This window comes from Capra hircus, chromosome 5, assembly GCF_001704415.2.
Source record: "Capra hircus breed San Clemente chromosome 5, ASM170441v1, whole genome shotgun sequence".
Lineage (NCBI taxonomy): Eukaryota > Metazoa > Chordata > Mammalia > Artiodactyla > Bovidae > Capra > Capra hircus.
The window spans coordinates 115,303,572-115,325,750 of NC_030812.1; the positions used below are offsets into that span (position 1 = coordinate 115,303,572).

At 53.3% G+C, this 22,179-nt stretch overlaps 1 long non-coding RNA gene across 1 annotated transcript; it reads left to right on the top strand.

Moving 5' to 3' along the window:
* Positions 692-17,042, top strand: LOC108636076. Its single transcript, XR_001918137.1, has 2 exons — positions 692-884; positions 11,457-17,042. It is a non-coding gene; the product is annotated as an uncharacterized LOC108636076 (long non-coding RNA).

The following is a 22,179-nucleotide window of genomic DNA, read 5'->3' on the forward strand; positions in this document are numbered from 1 at the left end:
AGAGCTCTTCACAGGCCAGTGCCCTGCCGGGGGCTTTGGGGCGTCCCTCCCCGCCACCGGCACAGAGCCGAGCCACTCGGGACAAGAAAATGAGGAAGAGGATGTTCCGCGGGCCTCCTTTGAAGCTGGGGTGGCTCAAGGGCGGCCGAGGGTGTGCCTCACCCAGGCCTGGACCCCTCCCCACCACCGCCTGCTGCAGCCGCCTCCGCACTGGGCCTGGCCTGGCATGGGAGGAGTTAAGCTGCCGCGGGCACCTTGGCACGTCGTGCCGCCCAGAACGTCCGGCTCCCCACCCCCACTGCTTTTCTTCCCTTTTTGCCTTTTTTCCTTCTTAATTAATCATACGCTACTGCCCAATTTAAATATGGAAATGCCCAGGCCGGGCAAGGCAATTATTCCTCCGGCCAGGCGGGCTGTCCGGGCGGGCCCTGGGCTGCGGGGAGCATGGTGGCATCGCCCCCTTTCTGGTGTGTGTGAAATTACGTGCACAAAAGGCGTCTCCTCATCTGAGTGTGTGAACTAAATAAATAAATAAGGGCTTTTGTTTGTTTGCCGGCTCCTGCACATGACTGTTTTGACTAAACCGCTCGTGTTGTCTGTGCCTTTATGGGACTCGGGAGACGGGGGCCGGGGGTGGGGGGGCGGCCGGCGGGCATCTGGGCCTCTCTGTCCCCCAGCACCAGCGCACCCCCGCCCCTCCCCGCACACACACCCTCACAGGAAAGTTCCCCAGCCCGGGCCGGGCTCCCAGGCAGCTTGGCGCCATGCCAGGCTCGCCGCCGAGCGCGGGCAGCCGGGTGGGGTGAGCAGCGGCGACACTGAGGACGTGGCCGGGCACCCTGGGCGCCAGCAGGACCCAAGGCCCGGAGGCCGGGGCCCAGAAGGTGAGGGACCCCCGGGTGGGCACAGGGTGGCCCAGCGGCAGGCCGTGGGTGGCACGGCCAGCCTGGAACAGGCCCGGGGTGGGCGGAGGGGAGGCGGGCAGAGGACGAGGCCACAAAGCCGGGCAGTGCCAGGCATCGCTGCCTCCCGCCCGCCCGCCCGCCCTGCCGGCCCGGCTCCGCGGGGAGGCTGCGCGTGCACGGGGCCGGCCAGCCGCTGCAGACCGCGCTGTGGCCGCTCTGGCCGGAGGAAGGCCCAGCGAGGCGGGGCCCAGGGCTGTCAAGGAGAAAAACATCCCAAGGCCTGCAAATTGCTGCTCTCAGCTTTTTTTTTTTCTCCTCCTGCTTGAGAGAGAGAGAGAGAGAGAGAGAGAAAAAAAAAGCAGCGCTTCCTCTGGAGGCGGATGCAAAAAGGATGCAGAATTTTAACCATCTCCTGCACCGTCTTCCCCCACAGGGTGGCCCAGGCCCTGCACGGTGGCGCCAGAGGAGGGGTGGGTGGCCAGAGCTTTGGATGCCTCCTTCCGAGAGGGGCTGAGAAGCCCAGCCTCCTCACCCCAGTTCCAGAAGCTGAGCCCCACACGGGGGTGTGAGGCCTGGAGGGCACGGGTGCCCAGAGCTGGCTGGTGGTGGCCCACTGCTCACCCTAACAGTTGCCCTTGGGTCGCCATCACATATTTAGTGGGCTCGTCTCTCGGTGGTGAATGTGGCACCCAGAGCACCCGGTCGGGGACCCCAGCACTGAGCTGGGTGGGAATGGGGGGCTTGGTTCTCGCTGACTTGGGGCCTTCAGTCATGCTGCGATCCTGGGCCTTGCTCATGATCAATACTTGTATTTTTAAAATAATGTAGAAAGGGTTTTGGTGTCTAGTGGGACTTCACAAGCCATTCGTCCAGGGCAGGACTTGAGGAAGGAATTCTAGGGGGAGATCTGGTCACTGGAGGGGCAGGGGAGCCCCAAATGCAGAAAGAGGCCGGCGCGCCTCTGTGGGTGAGGACGCTGCTCAGTGAGTGGGCAGGGGTGCTCGGAGCGATGGTCCCGGTGAGCACAGTACCCAGGGTTCAGAAATAGGTTTAATTTTAATCAGAAGAAAAAAAAATGACTATAGCAATAATGAACACATAATGATGAATTCAGTGTGGGTTATATTGTTCTCGACACCAATGCAGTCATAAAATATAATTTTTAATATTTACGGAGGAAGGAGCCATGAAAGCGAAAGTGCTTGAGTCCAGGAAAGTCATGATGGGGCCTTGGGCGAGTCCCAGAGCAAAGGGTCAGTTGGCCTTTTGGTGCCCTGTGAACCGACTCTCTCTGAACACCAGCCGGCACAGTTGACACGGCCTGCAGTGGAGAGTCAGGGCCCTCGAGCACGCGTGTGCGTGTTCCTATGCACACTTACATGCTTTACAAAGGAGTCCCAGACACCTGAGTGTGCAAGACCCATCCCCGAGTCAACGCACACGGGCAATGCACACAGGTGAGGCCGTGAGGGCCTGGGTTCCTGGCTGCTGGGCGAAGGGTTTTGTCCCTGGGTGGGGAGGGACAGTGGTGTCCAGGAGGAAGCGGGCTGTGGGCAAGGCCTATTCCCAGACCCCAGTACCCACAGCCCAGCGTAGCTCTGTCCGGTAGAAACATCACGTGAGCTGCCAAGGCGGCTGCATCTGTAATTTAACATGTTCCACATTTTTACAAAAGTAAAAATAGACAGGTGGAATTCACTTTAACAATACGACTTCTTTAACATACATCCGAAATAATGTATTTCAACGTGTAATTAATACGAAATTATTAATGAGATATTTTCCCTTCCCTGCCCCCCCCACCCCTGGTTTTGTATTAAGTCTTTAAAATCCAGAGTGTATTTTGCACATACATCTTCGTTCTGAGGGACTCTCCGCAGTTCAAAGGTTCAGTGGCCGCGTGTCGGAAGGGCCATGGCACTGGGCAGGGCAAGTTTAGCGGTACCTAGGGCTCCCCTCCCCCAGAGTTGGGGAGACTGGTTTTTCTGCTTCTGCATTTTTTTTTTTTTTTTTTGCTGATATCCCTTCTTGACCAGGGGAAAGGACGCTGCCACTGGCTAGTCATGCCCCCAGCAGCCCCAAGAGCTGAAAGAATGGGTGTCGAGGCTGCAAGTTTCCAGGACAAGGAAGGTTCCTCGGCCGCGCTCCCAGACGCCAGGGGGATGGTACAAAGGGCTGGCTTCAGGGCACAATAGTGGGGCGGTTAGTCACAGTGCCGGGCAGCGGGCGGGCAGACAGAGCTCCCTGTGTCTGCGCCTGTTCGGGCTGGGCCCTGCAGCCGGGTTTGCCCTGCCCGTGGCCTTTTGTTTGCACCCTTCCCCACTCGTTGCTTAACCCCCTGCTGCCCGCTGCCTACCTGGCCACCTGGCCGGGACAGCGTTCCCAGGCTCTGGTTTCCATCAGCCACCCCGGCCAGAGGCAAGCTCTCCTCTCGAAGTCGGGCTCAGGCCTGCGTGATTTCGTTGGCATCTCCGGGGACAGAGGCGTCAGGACAGCTCTGTCGCTGTCAGCGTGGCCAGGGGCATTTGTGTGGCTCTGGGACTGGATCCGTGTGACTTAAAGATCCCATCAGCATTTGAGAGTACTCGCCACACAGGGAATGTGCCTTTCTGGAAACAATGAAAAGCCAAAACTGTGAAAAATTGAGGAGTGGCCCTGGTGCCTGCACTGCGTGTTTTAGAGTGAACAGACTGATATAAATATTTTAATCCTGTGCACAGATAGATGGATAAGATAAAATAAATTAGTCATGTCCCAGCCTTGTCTGGGGATTGAAAACAGGACTTCTGTCAGCATTTGCTATTTAGCAGTTACAATTAAAATCTCCCCTTGTAGGTTGCAATCCTGGCATCTCAGAAATGGAATTAGCTGTTTGTTGTGATTTGACAGTTAAATTATTAACACGTGGAGAAGGTAACTGCCCCCCCCCCACACACACACACAAAAGGTATAAAACACAGTTAACAGTCTCCCCCCTCTCTCTCTAATTTAAAAATGATCCGTGCAGAGATTCTGCATGTTGGCTTTCTTTGTGAAATTAAAGTGGCATGTGTTTTTATTTTAGAAGGCAGAGATGGTTTGCTGTGCCCTGGGTAACAAGGGGAAGTAAAAGAAAAGGTCCTGTGAAAATGTGCCCATCTCCTGACAGCTTAAAAAGCCAAGAGCCAGACGTGTTTTCTTGGAGGAAATAGATGTCTCCAATGTATTCACCTTACCTGTGGGTGACATTTTGTAATTATTTATCTAAAAATTGAGGATGGCTTTGGAATATCACGAGCTTAGACCTGTTTGGCCCCTCCGATGTCGGTGACTCTCTCTTAAAAATCACTGAATGCTGCCTCTGGGCCCAGCCTGCTCTCGGGACAGAGCATACGGTCTGTGTACATCCCACTTTTGGATCATGCGTGATGGGAGGCTTATGGTCAGCTCATACCCTTTCGTTCTGATGTATTTTAAACCAGTTAAGATGATTTTCACACAGAGTGGTATAGCTTACTTGCTTTCTGAGGGCCACTGGATTTTCAAGCTGGAGTACAATTTTTTTTTTTTTACAAAATCCAAATTTAGAAATTGCCTTTTAGAGTGGAAAACAGCATTCTGGTTTGCCTTTTAACTCCCTTGGAAAGAAAGACACCAAAGATCAAATGTATTTGATTTGTGGATTTGCTCCCATCCGTTGTTACCTAGGGGCTGGAAATGGCCCACTTCAACAAAGTACGATAGGAAAAGGCGTGTGCCCACTCAGGCAGAGAGAGTTCTTCAGGGTGGACTCAAGCCCCAGAGGGGCCACAGGGATGTTTTTCCTTCCCAAGAGGAGTGCGGCGTTCAGCTATAGTGTCATCGTATGAGAACAGGACAGCCCCTGCCTTTCGGAGACGCTGTCACACCTCTGCCAGGCCGCTTCGCTGCAACACACCTCTTGAGATAACTGGATCCTGGGCAAATACCATTGTTTTCGAGCAAACCCAACACAATCTTCATTCATTGCAGTTCCGCCCCGGCCATAGGCACCACCTCCAGTCATGAGGAAAAATAATGGAGAAAACGGGAAACACACTGGATCCATGGGAAAAATATCTCCCCTGCAGGAAGGTGCTAAGATGGAGTCCCGGAAGCTCCCAGAGGGACAGTGGGGTGGGGGCGGTGGCGGGGGGTGGGGGGGCAACTCTGAGCCTCCATTCAAATCTTGCGGCTCTTAACTCGGCTCCTCCACCCCTGAGTCTCCCAAATTGAAGAGGAGGAAGGTGTCCTTCCTCGCTCACTGTCAAGGATTGTTGTGAGAATTAATCACCCGGTGGCCAGTATTTGCATAGCAAGGCTGCCGGGTTTCATTTTCTGTTTGAAAGCGTTTCTCTAAAAGGGTAAAGTGCCAGAGACACGCGACTGAGCGTTATCATCTTGAAAACTTGCCTGGCAACAATATATGGTTCTTATTGTTTATGTTCAACCCCTGAGTAGTAATAATCATTTATCTCAGTCTTAAGATGAATTCTGTCTATTGGACTTATAATAGTTGTATTAGCAATAGGATCCCTTTCTATTATGAAAGCAAATAATTGGAAGATGCAGGGAAAGGCATGACAGGGAGAAATCGTTCAGCACCCACAAAAGCTCTGGTCACGTCTACAGATTTCCTTCGAGCCTGTCTTCTCTGCCTAGTCGTAGCATCTACTTTCTGATGACTCCACGGCACTTTTGGGCTGGGGCCACCTGGCCTCTTTGTGTTTCTGTTTTCTGGTGGCAGCGCCCAGCTCCAGGCCACCTCCTTCATGCAGGTCCTGGTGTTTGGAGAGAAGACCTCGGCTCTGTGGTCCCGGGGCTCCTTCCCCAGTCCTCCTGGGAGCTGTGTCAGCAGAAGACCAGGCCGCCAGCGAGGCCCCAAGGCAGAGCCCAGCCTCTCCCAGGACCTCGGGGACAAGGGGCAAGTGGCTGAAAACAGCTTCTCATGGTGCCCACGGTGGTGATGGCCAGCAGCTTGGCCGGGCCTCCTCCGAGCTGATCAGGGCCGGGTCTCCTCCGAGCTGATCAGGGCCGGGTCATGGGAGGATGGCAGGCACCCCGGCAGGCGGTGCTGAAAAGCGGGCCTGAGGTTTTGAATTCTCCCAAAGAAAGCCCCTCAGGCCAAAGCACTCCTCAGACGTGCAGAATTTCGACAGAGCTGTTGAGATAATGTTTCCAAGGTGTTCAGCTCTCCGGTCCTGACTTAAACTCACCAAGTGGATGGCTGTTAGTGCCAAGTGACTTGGTAGGCACACAGAGGCCAGGGCTTTCATGCAAGGGCACAGTTCCCAAACGCTGCGTTGCAATCAGGCATGTGCCTCAGCTGGTCCCACAAACCCATCAGGCAAAAGTTCCACAGTTACCAGGCCTCTGGAGGGGAAACAAACTAACTCCCACATCACTATCTGCAGTGACTGTGATCTGAAGCGAATTCTAGAATTTGTGAGTTCATTGTTGCTACTGTGAAGTCTCCGAAGCTCTGTCTTGACCCCCTCAGATAACGCTGTGGCTTCAACGTCAGATTACCAATGGATCCTTAAGAGATTTGTTAACAACCCACATCGCAGACAAACTTCACAGGCAAGGTCATTGGTCATAGTGTTAGTTATGGTACAGAAATACTAGCAAGAACTGAAGTTTGTAATAATATAGGGAGTTCTGGGGTAAATTATCACTTAACAGTATAATGGAATATTAATTATGTCACTGTTAAAATAGTGTTGACAAAGAGTTTGTCAGCGCGTAGGGACGTATGGGAGCCAATACTTCCCAAACAGTAAATATGTATGTAAATTATGCATTAATATTGTATGCATATGTTCACTGTTGGAAATGCAATTGAATATTATTTTTTTTTTTAATGAATATTATTTTCTAGATAATGGCATATAGGTGAATTTTCCTTTTTCCCTGTATTTTAGACTTGGATTATTTATACTTCTTATTACTTAAATTATCTCTAAAATGTCTATCTTCATATTTTACTTTTAAATTACTTATGTTTTAGATTAGGCTGTGCGTTCTCTAAACATGTGGTATTTTTATAAGCAAGGAAAAATCATTTTTAAAGTCTTGTGAGTAGAAATCTAGACAAATGGCATATTTTCCTTCAATAGTTGTGGATAGATGGCATGTAGCAGAAATATTCGTTAGGTCAACAAATATGTATAGTCAGTAAATAGTACTCGTTCTTTTATAAAAGATTTCTCTTATAAAAGCTATGTTGATAGCTTATTAATCAAACCCTATATGAGTTTCCTAGTCAAACATATATACTTGAACAGCTAGGGCATAAAAATGTCAACTAGGATTTTGTTTGAACGTAAGGAGAAGTATTTTTGTCCCCATAAGCAACAGCATCGAGAATGGGGGAGAGGCATTCTTATTCTTCGCGGAGGTTTGGCCCAGTGGCCGCCCCCGCCCCCGCCCCCGCCATGGTTAGACTCTGCTTGATTGTGAGTTTGTGCTTTCTGCTCCTGCTGCTTGCTTTTAAAAGGCGATTAAAAAGATCCTGCAAGTTCCTATCTGGAGAACATGATCTTGAATTCAGCATGCCAGATGATACACTGTGGTCTTTGGGTGGAAATCTTAGGGTTTATTTATACACTCATGTGCTTTCTTTTACAAGAAAGAAAAGGTAATTTTTTCCCCCAGCTTGTACTTCCCAGGACTTCTCTACCTCAACATATTATTTTTAAAATGTATATTATTCTGCAGCCTTAAGTCACCTGCTGCCGGGCGGTGCATCTCTGTGTCCAGACAAGAGGCGGGCATTTTCTTTTTTAACCCTAACGCTGCAGGATGGTGTGACCTGAAAAACGCTGTCCGTGTTTGCATCTAAAAACATCAGCCTTCAAGCAAGTGCCGTTTGCTGTCCCGTAAAATGAATTAAATGAATTCCCTGGACCAGCAGTGTTGGAAAGGGTCGGGAAATCAATGACTCCCTGCCCGAGGTTGGTTTACAAGGCCCGGTGGAGGGGGGGCGGTTCCCAGAGTGACCCCCGCCCGGGCCGCCGCGGGGCGCAGGTGAGCCGGGCCCCGGGGGCCCCCGGACAGCCGCCCGCGCGCGCTGACCCGCTGCCTCCGTATCCCCGCCGGTTGCGCCGGTCGGGGCGGCCCAGGCGGCGGGGGACCCGGGGAAGGGCCGGCGGGGAGGCGCCCGGCTGGGAGGTCCCGCGGCCTCCGGGGCGCGACCCTCTAATCCGCTTTAGTCGCTATATTGTGCGCTTTGCTTGGGCAAAGTAAACAAGGCGGGCCCACCGGGCAGCGGCCGGCGGCCCGCGACTCCCTGACCCCAGGGTCGCGCCCTTTGTTCGCCCTCAATGGGGCCGCCCCGCCGCCAGCCCGCGGCTAATTGGGGCGCGTGCCGCCGCCGCGACCCCGGCCCCGCCTCGGACCTGGACTGGGACAGGCCCTCCGACCCCGGCCCTGGGGACCCCGGCGCGCACCCGTTCGGGCGGGCGCTCGGGCCCTGCTCGGACCCTGATCCCTGCCTGCCGGTCCGCCCCAGACTGACTCCAGGACCCCCAGCCACGTGGACCCGGCCGCCGCCCCGCTCCGCACCCGATGGGAACCCCAGGCCCCAGATCTCGAGCCACCTGCCCGGCCCTGGCCCCGCCTGGAGGAGGCGCACGAGGCCGCCCAGCCTCCAGGGCCGTGCGGACCCGCCCGGAGGGGAATAGCCCCGGCCCCCGCCGCCCGCCCAGGTCGCCGATGCGCCGGTTCGACGACGGACCCCAAGCGGCCGCAGCCCGGTCCAGGCCGGCGCCCGGCTGGAGGCGCCTCTACAGGGCCTTTAGGGACCGCCCGAGGTGCGGAGGAGGGTCTGCGGTGCCGAGTTTTCCTTTCTGCCCGCCTCGGTTTCTGTGGCATCCTGCCGTCGGAAAAGCAGAAGTGCTCCAGGAGTGCCTAGTCCAGAGTCCTTCCCACGCTTCTGCTCTGGGATGCGGCCCCCACCCCTCCCAGCCCCGCCTTTTCCGCCGAATCACTACCTTACAGAGGCCCCGGGGTAGGTCAAGGTGAGCCCTCAAGCCGGACGTGCTGGAGGCGGTTGAGGCTACACTCAGCCTCCAGCGTTGTCTGCATACTTTGTCTTTTCCTCCAATGTTGAACAAGGTTATAATTTTTATCCCAAGCAGCTTTTGAGACTTAGCGCCTTGTAACCTTTTTCCAAAATTTTTAAACGTTTTGTCTTTTTTTCTTTTTTAAGCCTGTTGTCTTGTAATTAAGTGAAAAAGAAAGCAAGTAAAAGGAGGCTTGGAAGACTTTGCCTTTGAAAGTGAACAGGGTGGTGGCTTCAAGTTCTTGGCCAAGCCAGACCCTCTGGCCTGTGCCTCATCGTGTCCTGTGGGTTTTGTTCACCTGGCTTTGCCGAGGAAACTTTATAAAATGCTGAGTTTGTTTCTGAGCTGGTCGTTTGTGGGGTGCAATATTCTGAGATGGAAATTGGCTTTTGGGGAAGACCTGCTATCCTGAGGGTGATCTGGTGGGGTCAGCGTGTACCAGGAGCCCCGGGAGGAGGCAGGCGCTTGAGGAAGTTTCTCCCCGTGGTGCAGGTCTCTGCTGGAGAGGGCAACACCATGGCGACCCGCCCTGCTAGCATCACCTTCAGTACAACCATTTCCCAAATAAGCTGGTTCCCTCTTTCTTTACCCCTTCCTTGTGGTCCTGGCCCCTCCCCAACTACAGCGGTTTCCCCTGTGCTTTCCCATTTCTGAGAAGCAGGAACCGTCTGACGGGAACGCATGTGCCCCTGCAGACCGCTGGCATCTGGACACGGGACCTTGGCTGCCCCTCCTGAAGAGAGCTGCCCTCGGAGCCTCTCCACGAGGAGCTGGTCATTAGGGATGCTCGCTCTGAGGTTCTCCCAGGCCATCTTCGTCACCCGTTTGGCCTTTTACATTGAGACTATGGGCTGGGACCTGCCGGGTTCACAGACGGCCGAGAGCCAGGGAAGGCTCGGGTGGGGGCTCAGCGCTTTCCTGGCTGCATGGCGGGGGAGTCCCTGGTTGCGGGGTGTTGGCACCCCAACAGAAGGGATGGTGGACAGGGGGCACTCTGACCCCTCAGCTCTGGCGAGGCGGCTTTGTTCTGAGGACTCTGGCAGGCCCAGCTCGGGTCCAGCCCAGCTTTGAGGGTGATGCACCTGGCGGGGAAGGGTGGACGCCTCAGATGACCAGAGCTGGTTGTGGGGGGCGGGAGATTGCCCAAGCTGGCCAGCTCAAGACAGTCTTGGGAGCCAGATTTCATTGGAGCTCTGTTTTTCCTGGGAACTGTTCTTACATATATATATAAGCCTGAGCGTGCATGAGTGTGAAGGGGTGGCGGTGATGTTTTCTGTTAAAAAGAAAAAGCAAAAATAACAAAGCACTGTGTATGGCCTCTGCGACGCTGGGCCAGAGTCTCTGTTCCAGCCACTTGGGCCTCAGTTTCTCTCGTCTTTAAGGAGGTTCGACCATTCTTGTTCTGTCTGCCACTCGGGTTGTGAGGATCACGTGGGATGGGGGTCGGAACTCGCCGTGTAAGTGACGAGACGCTTGCTACACACTCACACGAGATGCTATCCCTGCTACCTTAGCAAAAATCTTCACTGAGTCGTTGCTTTCTGAACATGTTTTGTGATACCTGGCACTGACTAAACGCTTGGGGTGCTTTTGTTGATTTGAACTGTATCGAAAACGCTGTGCAGTGATGTGAGCAGGGTGTGGGCTGAGCGTGGGGAGAGTCTGGACAAGATGCAGAGCATCCTGGCGCCCTCAAGGCCTTCGATCCTGCCAGCAAGATGGCCCCCGATTTGGAGGATTAGACTGCGTGCTTTGGAGACCCTCCTCCTGGCGTGTTTACTGAGGGCCTGGGCACCTTCATCCCAGGGTCCACGGCTCTGTGTGCAGCCTCACCCAGCCTGGCTTAGGTAGTGATATTTGGGGCCTGAACCCAGCCTGACCTCCTCTCCTGAGGGATCAGGCTCACCCAGCTTCAGAGCTACAGGCCAGAGAACACGCCCCAGCCCCGGGCCCTAGCTGCGCTGCCCGAAGCTGGCCTGGCCGCTTTAGTCCTGACTACGCTGAATGAGGTCAGCTTGGTTTCCCATTCACAAAACACAATTTTTAATTACAGGGAAAGTGTTTCTATATCTGAGGTTGGTCCTTCATGCCTACAGCAGGTTATGTTTTCACTGGCTTTTGATGTTTGCACATGTGTCGTGATAGGAGTGATCCCCCCAAAAATACAGGTAGGGCCTGCCCTTCATCTGGGCTCGGCGCTGGCCACCAGGACCTCAGGGGAGCCCCCAGGCCGTAAGAGCCGCAAAACCTATGTCCCTACACATACACGTACACGTAGACACACACACATACATGGGAGTCCACGCGTGTGCACGCACATGCACACATACCAGGATACTGTCTTCATGCTGCCAATGTTTTCATGTTCTAATATTCAAGTTTGAGGCACCGACAGGCTGTCTTGAAAAGCTCGTTCAGCCTGTCTGCCTTGGAGCTATTTTATTTATAAGTCTTCTTGTCACGTCAAAGAGCTCTGTGTTCCTTGCAGGCTGTGTTCGGGTGGCTGTGTTTCGGCTCTTGGCTGCAGCTGGTTAATTTTTCCGAATCTGTACATCCAGGTGTGCACTGAGAAGTTTTTTCCCAACGCAAGATGTTTCCCCGTGAGCCTTGGGGTCCTCCTAGAAATGTGTGTGTGAGAGACTGCCAATTTCAGAGAAGTTGTGAGTGAGAGGAAGAGGTGGCCGTGCCTGCGTCCACTGCCTCCCCTCAGACACCGAGTCTGGGAAGGACTTTGGAAGCAGAATCTTGGAGCTTGTTTAGAATACAGAGCTGAAAAACGGACGAATGGCTGAAATGTTAGCAGCTACATTGACGGTAGTTGAAAATCCCTCTCTCTGAACATCGTTGGAAGCCAAGCACAGCTGTGAACATGCTTGTCCACATCTCTGGTTATTTTCAAATATATCTAAAAAATATATGTTCATCATGTAAAAATTATTTAGACCCTTATTTTCAAGTCTAATGTCATCCACTGTCTGATTGCTTACATGACCTCTTTCTTTTGGTTAAAAAAAATGAACTTCATGTTTCTTTAAAATTAGGAATTACACCAAAAGTTGCTCTATAAATAGCAAGAAACAAAACAGAACAAAAGCATTGGCTTTCTTTTTTAGTATTTTATTTTGCAGCCATTAAATATTATCTTGTGATAAATTTAGGCGAGACATTTTTTCACTTTTTATAGAAAGGGCATATGTGAAAAATCCAACCTTAATCTTATCTTTCTGTTAACCAGATCTAAAAGCTATAATATTTATTCATAGTCAGGAAAATGAAACTGTCATTATGCATAAGGTGAAGTACTTCTGCTGTGTGAAATCATGTTAGAGTTTAAAAAAAAAATGGGAATATTTCAATAAATAAGACCAGTGTGGTCAAATTTCAAACAATTTGTAATTGACACTCCCATTCCCTAAGTCCTTCTTTCTGTATGGATTCATTTCGCAGGCAGTTTAGGTCTTGTTGCAGTCATTTTAAAGATGTAATCTGTGAAATCTTTATTTAAAAAATAAGTTCCTGCTATGCCTTACAATTTAGCAGTGAACCATCTGAATTCTAAATCAGGGTTTTTTCCTTTCTTTTTTTCTTTAGTCTAGAGGGGTTATAATTTATCTAGCTCACTGAAGGACTAAGAAATGATATTAAAATTCCCATTTTGTCTGCGGGGAAGAAAAAAAATTCTATACTGATTTTCATTAGCATTTCAGCATTATTTAAACTAAAAATAATATAAACATTTGACAGTTTTAAAAACTGCTTTCAATTCTTAATTGCTAAATTCTGCTTAGATATAATTTTAAAATAATAATGACTAATAATGACTATCAGACTCCTATAAAGGATTGATAAGATATAAAAAGTACTTCCAAAAAATCGATAGTTTTCAACCGTGAAAGGAAGGCATTCCTTGAAAACTGAGGGAGTGAAATTCTTTTCAGATTTTCTGATGTCTTTTAGCTCTTGTGGAAATTAGTACCTCCTTCTACCAGAAACTGTTACAGTTCAAATTCTAATATATCTTTAATTGCTAAAAAAAAAAAATTGCTATGAGCCGCACAATAAATTCTTTAGAAAAATGTTAATTTCCCAATTTATGATGATTCCATTTTAGAAATTGCAGAATTGAGCAACCTAAATACATAAATTCATCACCCACATCTTTTTGAAAGGTAATTTTGATGTTTTAAAAAATTTAGTTTGTACTGTGCTTTTTCTCATTCCTTATATTAAGCCAGGAATATAGCTTTGGCATTTGATACATGCATATATAACCAGGGATACTGGCCCATCTTCTTTAATTCGTATTTTCTGATTTGTGCTTCTCACTATTTTGGAATGGAAAAGATGCACTGTAATTCCTCATTGGTAAGGGGAAATTTCTCATCCTAACACATACGTATTATGTGCAGTATATTCACATATTTATATCCATGATCGAACACACATTTATTTTAGGCTTCTAGTTGTTGGATGCTCTCCTCTTAATTGAAAAATATTAACTCCTTAAAGAATGCCCTCGGGGTTAATAGACTTTTTTGATATACACGCACAGGTAACATTATGGAACGCGAACATGTAGACTTCCAAAGTGTGTTTAATACGATGAAGCAGCCACTCACAGACGCTTTCTACCCAGGCAGGTGACTGCGTGGCGTGGCGCTCCCCCGCCAGTCTCGCGTCGCGGTCGGAAGCGGGCACACTGAGTCTGTTCTTTGTACGTGCGCACATTTCTTTTTGAGAAAGCGAGCATAGAAGTGCCCTGCCAGCACGCTTTTTTTGTGGGGACGAGGGCTGGATACCAGTGCAGTATCCTGCCCTGTGCTTTGTCCCTCAATATGCTTGTCCCATGCCCGGAGTTTCCTTTCTATTGTTCGTTAACTCAAAAACCAAGTAACCTAAAGCAAAAGGTTCTGAAAAATGCTTCTTTACGTTTGGAAGGAAAGAATCCTTTCTATGGATACTTGCTCACTTTTCTTTAACTACTCTGAGACCATAGAAACTATTTTACTCACCTGAAGGCTTCTGTCCCCTCTCTGTAAGGAAAAAAAAAAAAAAAAAGCTTACCTAAGGTAAATTGATGCTAATAGGTTTGCGGGTTAAAATGAAGGCTTCAGAAAGCAAGGGTGCAAGTTATTACGAAATAGATGGGTCAAAATGGAATCCCAAACCTACAAAGTGCTCTGTGACAAAGGCAAAAGACAGAAAGAAAACCGTGAGCCTGGGCTGCTTTTCCGCACGGCGCCCAGAGCTCTGCAGAGGCTGCCCAAAAGGGCGCTGTCTGGGATGACTGAAAGGGTGGCATCTTACCCACGAGCTGCCACAAGCTGGCCACCTCCGGTTTACTGGGCTAGTTTTTAAAGCATCGGAGTCTTGGGGTGCGCAAGTCGAATGTCTAAAACCCAACTGAACATGTAAGTTTCCACTCACACTTCATCCTGCTTACTTTAATTAGATTAAATGCATCTGTGTACCAAGTCCTCCTAATGCTTTGCACACCGAAAATTTTAAACTATTAAACGTCGCTAGGTTAAGAACAGGGAAACTAAACTCAAGTGCCCCGGCCTTGTGAGGCTGGACTGTGGCTGAAAGCCGTGCTGGAGCACAGCAGGAAGTGGCCGGCCGCATTCCCATTGGGCAAATCTTGGGAGAAATCAGGAAAAAATAACTGTATAAGGCTGGTACTATAAACATCCTGGTATAGCGAGAGCCTTCCTATGACTTATTTTTCAAATATCTGACCACGGGCATGGTGCGGCCCACAGGCAGAGACCAAGTTCTTCCTCCAAGAAAGCTGTTCATCAGAATAGTCATCCAACAAAGTCAATTTCCACGTTTTCTTTTTGCTAATGTGAGCGCCCTTTTAAAAATTCATTTACTTTGAATAATACAATATGATAGGGAGTTGGAAAAAGACTTTACAAACCTGAAACCTGAAAAATACCCAACAGAACAGGAGTGCTATTATTTTCCTTACGTAAAGCAGAATTTGATTTCTGAATTTGCAACCAAATTATATGTAAATCCTTGCCAAGTATAGAGAGGATAAAAAAGTGTGTGTTCTTGAATATTATTCTGACTCACCCAATTTCTTGTTTTACCAAATAAAAATTGGGAGGAGGAAAAATTAACTTATTACTGTGTGTGAGAGCAAGAAAAAAAAAAAATTCAGCTAATAAAAAGGTTAGCAAGCCAGTACAATTACACAATGATTTCAGGTGAAAATTACAAAGCTAATATCTTGGCATTTAGTCATTGCCTTCATAATGATACAGTTGTCAAATCGGTATTTGTGCCAATGGAACAAGAGTTGTAAGTGGCATAATGGAAGATAATCTTTTTCTTTGTGGCTTTTTAAATTCAGTGTTTTAATCCACCCATTTAATCACACAACATATATCACATTAGTTATAATATTTATAGTGTTTAGGAAAGTGATTATAAATAGATTATAGTGTGGTGGTTGAATGTGTTGGTTGTAGTATTTGTCTCTGTGTGTGTGTGTGTGTGTGTGTGTGTGTGTGTGTGTGTGTGAATTTATCTCAAAGGTATGAAGCCTTTCTGGAGTTTGCACTTGGGAATGATTTTCCGTGAGAAGAGTCACCAGATATTTATTTTCAAAATCTCCATTTGGCCCTTACCAAGCTGGCTGATTATTTTGGAAAAACAGAGATTTGGTATTAAAAGGGCCCGGTATGTCCAGTGTTTAGATCTCTGTATCCAGCCTGGTCTCTGAGGCATTTCTGTTGCTCTAGTCCCCAAAGTTGCTAAACCACAAAATGTCTTTAATATGTTTTTTTATAAAGTAGTTGAACCATACAGTAAAGATGGGGAAAGGGGGACTTTATAATGGCAGTTAGTGGTTGGGTTCTTCCTTGGTGTGGCCAGAGCAGGAGGAGGTGACGGCAGGGTCTGTGTGGCTTGGGCGGGGGCGCCCTGCAGTACTCATCTCATGGGAATGTGTCCTCTTCCCCCATACGTCCTGGTCAGGGCTGGCAACTGTCACAGTGGAGAAAATTATAAAGGACGGCACTAAGGAGAGATTGGTTTTTCCTGCCGTCTTGTTGGAACGTGGCTAAGGCTGCTGGGAGTCCTTTTCTGAGGAAGGGGAGCACAGAATTCATGGGCTTCCCAAGGGGACCCCACAGCCCTGGAAGCTGGGAAGGGTCACCCCGAACCTTCCTCAGGGCAGGAGCAAAACCCACTCCATCGTGGAACTACCCCAGCTTGGGCCCTCTCACTTGGTGTCAGCAGCCATAGAAAGTGAAAGTTGGTCAGGGTTTCGGTGAAAAGATTAATCAGAAAACATTTCCACTCCACTCTCTAAAACTGAATTTTCTCATGGCTGGGGGTGGGGGGTGGAATGTCTGTCCCTACAAAGAAGAGGCCATTAGGAAGATTCTAACACACAAGAAAGTAATTTTGGAAGATTTCTTAATCCATCCTATTTCCCCCCCTCCTTCCCTTCCTCCTCCCCACATCGTATATGTCATACGGTGGTGGCAGTCATGTGTGTGTGTGTGTGTGTCTAGCACGATTCAACGCCAAGGTCAGGGTGGGCCTAGGGAGCCTCCTAGGTGGGTCAGTGGGCAAGGGAGGCCCTGGCCTGAGCTGCTTCGCCTGCCCCAGCCCAGCCTGGCACCATGGCGGGTACCCCCTGCCTGGGCAGTCCAGTGTGGAATGAAGTTTCCTGGGAAGCAGGGCGCACGAGGAACTTTTGAATTTACCAATGGCATAAAAAGTATATATATTTTTATGACAACGGGCAAGTTCTAATTGGTTGACAGAGATGGCGAGATGTGACGTCAAGGGACACTGGTTAGAATGCCAAGGCCGGCTGGGCTGGGGGGGCGGGGAGAGACAGGCCCAGAGAGACACTGGGATGGGGCCCAGGAGGCCTCCTTTCACTTGGGCCCCTGTCGCGGGCACTGGGTACAACCAGGTCCATTTGGCTCTGAGAGAGGGCATGCCCCGGGTAGGGGGATGGGGTCCATGCAGGGTGACCCCGTGTCGGCGTCCCCAAGCGCCAGGAATCACTCAGGCGCCCCTACAGAATAGCCAAAAAAAAAAAAAAAAAGCAGCTGTGGCTTTCTTGGCATTCTAACCAGGGTCTGGACCCTGGAGCCCCGGCCCGCTCGCGACTGCGGCAGAGGTCGCGGGCAGGAACCGCGCGGCCCGGGGACAGCAGCGTCGTCGTCCGACCCCAGATAGCAAAGCTGCGGCCTAGAACTTCTCCCCGCAGCTCCTGCACCATGGGCCGGGGGATGGGGGGTGTGGGGGGTGGCAGGAAGTTGTTTCTGCGGGGAAGGAAGAGGGAGAGCTTGGAGCTGGGCAGCGGCTCCGGGCACGGTGCCCCCGCCCATTTCATGCCTTCCCCGGGCACCAAGAGGGCCCCCCTCTGCCAGGCACCTTGCGGCCCCCATCTCTGGGCACAGCGCGCTGCCCCCTCCGTTGCACCAGATCCCCTGCACTTCGTCTCCCACCCCACTGGACCCCGCGCCCCTCCCGCAGCCCCGCAGGCAGGGTCGGGACAAGCCGCCGCGGGCTCCTCCGGGTGCGCACCGTGCCCTGGGGGAAGCCCGCTGCCACCCGCGATCCCAAGCCCTGTCCTAGAGCTTCGTCTAGAGCTCCGCGGCGAGCCCTAGCCTCGCAGGGAGGGGGCCGGAGGTCTAGCCGCCACTCCGCCGCCGGGCTGGGCTGCGGTCAGGCCAGGGACCGTCGGTCCGCCCCGGGTCCCCAAGCCGGGCCCGAGCGTGCGCGCGCGCGCTCCGCTGCCCGCAATCATGGCAGCCGGCGCCTCGGAGCGCAGCCGCCGAGCGCGCTCCGGCCGCTGCTTCGGTGCCAGGGCGGCGGGGGCGGGCCGGGGCCCGGGCTTACGGGCCGCAGGGCGCGAAGCCGAAAGCTGATGAGTCCCCGCGAAGCGGTGCCCCCAGCCCCGCGGGACCGCGCGGCGGGGAGACCCCGGGGCGGCGTGCCCGCGGGGGCGCGCACGCGGGGCTGCGGGGCGAGGCGCGGGGCCCGGGCGGCGAATCCGCGGCTCGCGCCACCCGCCCCGCCCGCGCGCGCCGGCCCGGGGAGGAGGGTGCGCGGCGGAGGGGGAGTCCGGGAGGGGCCGCGCCGGGTCCTTGCCCGCAGCGGGCACGGCCGGGGGCCCCGGGAGGCCTTGTTGGTATTCCGGGCACAGCCGAAGCCCTGATCTCCCCGCGGAACTGGGGCGCCCGGGAGCGCTGCACGGCCGCCCCCCCTGGGCGGTCTCCCCCAGGCTGCGGGGCCGTAGGCGCCTCGCTCCCCCCGCCCATCCCCTCCTCTCCAGGTCCCCCGGACCCCCTCCCCCGCCCTGATCCGGCGGCGAAGGGGTGGGCAGGGAAACGCGCTCTCTGGGACAGGTGCCAACTCCGAGACAAAAGACATAAAATAGGCGGCAACGGGGGAAGCGCGGCCGGCGCGCTCGGGCGGGGACGGAGGCGCCGCGGGGGCCGCATCCTCGGTGCTGATCGGGGAAAGTTTGGGAAGTCGCCGCGGCGGCTTCGCGGCGGCGGGGGACACGCGGGCCGGGCCGCCCTCCGCGCCGCGCTCGCCTTCTCCGCGCCGCTGCTGAATAATTCATGGCGCGGCCGCCGGCCATTAGCATGCACCGGGCGCGCGGCGCGTCTGTGCCCAGTCGCCGCCGCCGCCGCCGCGGCATTCGGCGCCCCGGCCGCGCTAGATGAGCGGCCGGGCGGAGGCCGAGCCCGCGCTGTCCCCGCGCTCACCCGCCGGTCCGCCTGCCGGCCGGCTCCCATTGTGCCCCGGGCCTGCGCCCCGGGCCGTCCGGTGACCGCCCGCGCCCCGCAGCGCGCCCGACGGCCGGGCGCTGGAAGTTTGGGCCCACGGCGCTCGCCCGCCCGCCCCGGGATGCACGTGAACTTGGAGAAAGTCGCCGGGCGCGCTGGCGCGGACCTCCGCGGCAGGGCGTGGGCGCCCCCGGCCCCGCGCGCTTTCGTTTTCGCCCCGGACAAAGGTCCCTCGCGGCGCAGGTCGCGGACGTGGAGACCGTGTCCTGCGGGTCACTCTGCGGGTTGGTCCGATCGTTCAACCCGGGGAAGCCGGAGCGAGAAGAGGACGAGCGGCGCGGTCGGAGGCGCGGTGCGGGACCCGGGGAGTGGGGCCTGGCCGTGCGCTTCGCCCGCGCCGTCCCGGAGCTGTCCCGCCCTGGGAAGAGTTGTGGGAGATGGCACTGCTTTGCTCTCTGCCCCTGTCGCCGCGTGAAGGGGAGAATCATTTTGGAAGCCAGGACTCGGACCGATGGGCCAGGGCCTGTGCAGCCGTGGGTGCGATAGCGCAGTGCCGGCTGCGTCCGAGCGCGATCCTCCGGCAAGGGCAGAGCTGCCGACCAGCGCGCCCCAGGCTCGGTCGGGTTCAAGGCGACACTTGAGGATGGTAAGTGCATTTCTCACTTTCGCTACTTAGTGAATATTTAAATATTGATGAAGGGATTTCTAAGAAGAGCCCTTTGGCAGGGCAGGCCTTCCGCAGACCCGGGGACCTGGGAAGGAAGGTTGATCTTGGACCCGAAGCTGCCCCAGCTTGCAGCAACTCCATGGCCGTCGTTAAAATTTTGGAACTTGGAATTTGTGAAATACAGCTTTTAATCTCAGATGTGTGCCGGCCATTTGCCAGAGAGAATTTGGTTGAACACGTCAAATAGCAGGCCTCCTAAATAGAACATGAGGAAAAGAGAAAACAACAGTTTTTAGATCAGACGTGTTCTGAAAGGTTGTTTGGAAGCCACAGCCCTTTCTTGAAAAACTGAAATCTTTCATTCACTTCCTAAACCATCAGTGCTGCTTATTTTTTTTTTCCCTGCTGGTCAGGCATTTATGGAGAGCTGATTTAGGGCGGCCCTGGGTCAAGGACTGGCCGCTCTGGCCCTTGGAGTGAAAGCCCCGTGTGTGGATGCTGTTGTTTATGGTGGCATAAAACAAAAACAACTCATAATTTTTCATAATAAATCCCTCTTTATAGATGGGTCACACACGGGCCCAGCCCACAGCCCTGGGGAATTTGTGGGGAGCAAGAAAGGGGTAATGGAATGCATGTCTGCCGTAATTACAGGGTTTTAAGGTAACGCTGAAATTAATTTCTTCAAAGTTGGGCTTCAGAGGCCACGGCTGTCTCTGTAGGCCAGCACTATGTTCATTTTATTTTAGTTCGTTGGTTTTAGCTGTTTGGGATTTTTAAAAAGCATGTTTGCGTGTTACTTACCCTGTTAAAATGAAACCCATAACTGGGAGATTAAACCCGCTTTTTAATATGATCGTATCACAGGTGCGATTTCCCCTTTACTCTGCCTCATCTTATTGATGTGGTTTGGACAACCTTGCGGGGTGCTTTGACCACAACATAATGGGGAGGGGGGGGCCTGTTTCCATAACTCCCCAGTGCTGTGAGCTGGTGCTCAGAGGCCATGTTTCCGGGAACGTGGACAGAGGCCTGCGTAGCCCAGGCCTGCCTCATGCCTCCCTCTCCCAGGGCTGCCTGGCTTCCAGAACCAAGAGGAGAACCCAGAGGAACGAAGAGACGGTTTCAGTAAGGTCCTGCCCACCTGGCCCCGAGGCTGAAGGTTTGCTTCTGTGAACTACTGTAGAGCCATCCTCGCCATCTTTTTAGCTAGGCCATCGCCCCTTACCCCGGTGCCCTGTTTTGAATTTGTCTTTATGACTTTATCAGAGGCAGTTAGTAGACTTGAAACACAGGGAGAGACACTGGGGAGTGACCTCAGAAATGGAGGGTGGCTTGCCCCTCTGGCCAGGAGCTGACGCTGGCCGTGGTGTTGGCAGCGACGGGTTAGTAATTACAAAAAGCCCGGGTTCCGCTGGGGCCTTGCTTGTAAAATGCAGGAGACATTCTCCTGGGTCCACAGATGACCTGTAGCGTATCGCACGATGGGCAGGCATGGTTTGGCGTTCTGCTTAGACTGTTGGGCATCCCCCAGGGTTAAAGCAGACCCCAAAATAAGGGGTGTTGGTTGTTCCCTCTGAGAGCCCACGGGCCAGACACCAGGAGTACAGAGAGGCCTGAACATCCGAGGAGGCACCCCCAGGGCCACTCAGCTGGGGGCTACTGTTCATCCGGCTCCAGGGGCCCAGCACCGCCCCCCTCCCCGCCCCCCCGGCACAGGGGATGTATTGGGGCTGAGAGGCCACAGCCAACAGCCGGGTCGGCCCCGTGGAGGGAGGCTCTGCCTCGGCACCACGCCATCCTGTCCTGCCTTTGTCCTTGTCCTTAGGGCCAGCCCGACACCCTGGAGACTCCTCGTGGAGACCCGAGTCCCGGCCAGGGGCTTCTTACTACGTAGGGAGGTCTTCTCACCATGCGGGGAGGTCTTCTCACCATGCGGGACAGTCTCATCTGGAGAAAATGCATTTTTGAGGATGTGTATGTGACACAAAGTTCGGAAAATGGATCTGGTGCCTGCCTGGTTTTTCTCATGGGGTTTCAGGGAAAGAGTGTGCTAAGCAGGGGCAGGGTCTTAAGGACTGCGGCGGGCTGGTGGGAGGGGGGCCCTGCCACTCCTGTTTTTGTTTACAACCAGGGCCAGGCCCAGGGTGCCCCCTGGACTGCGCTGAGTCTTTGCCGTGCCCCACCTCTGGCCACTTCTGGCCCAGGGGGTCTCCAGGGTGCGGGTGGTGCCGGCTGCCCAGCACAGGCAGTGGGTGGTGACTAGCCCCTGCCCACATTTAGGTCTCCCCTGCCGCCTAAACAGGTACAGACAGCATCTTGCTCTGCTCAGCGGGACCAGCGGGGAGCTTTGCCACATGGGGGACGTTCAGGTCCCTGGAGTTTGCACCCAGCTGTGGTCGATGTTGTGAAGGGGTCTGACTTGCTCCCATCTTCATCCCGGCATGATCGAGGCCTGACGGGAAGGCGTCCCGTGGGGCCCAGGGAGGGGCTTGAGGGCTCTGCCCACCCTGAGGGGCTCTCTGGTGTGCAGGGTGACCAACGTGTGCCCTCGGTGAGGGACAGCGCTCGGGGAAGGAAGGAAGCCCCACAGACCAGGCACGGAAACATCTTCAAACCATCAGGCCAGGCTGTTCTCAGGCTGGGAGGGTGTTTCTGCTTGTTAGGGAGCACAGAGCCGCCCCTGCAGTAATCCTGCCAAGTGAGGGTGTCCTAGCTCACGGCCGGGCCACTCCAACCCGGTCCCCTGCCCCTGGCTCACCGTGGGACCCTGG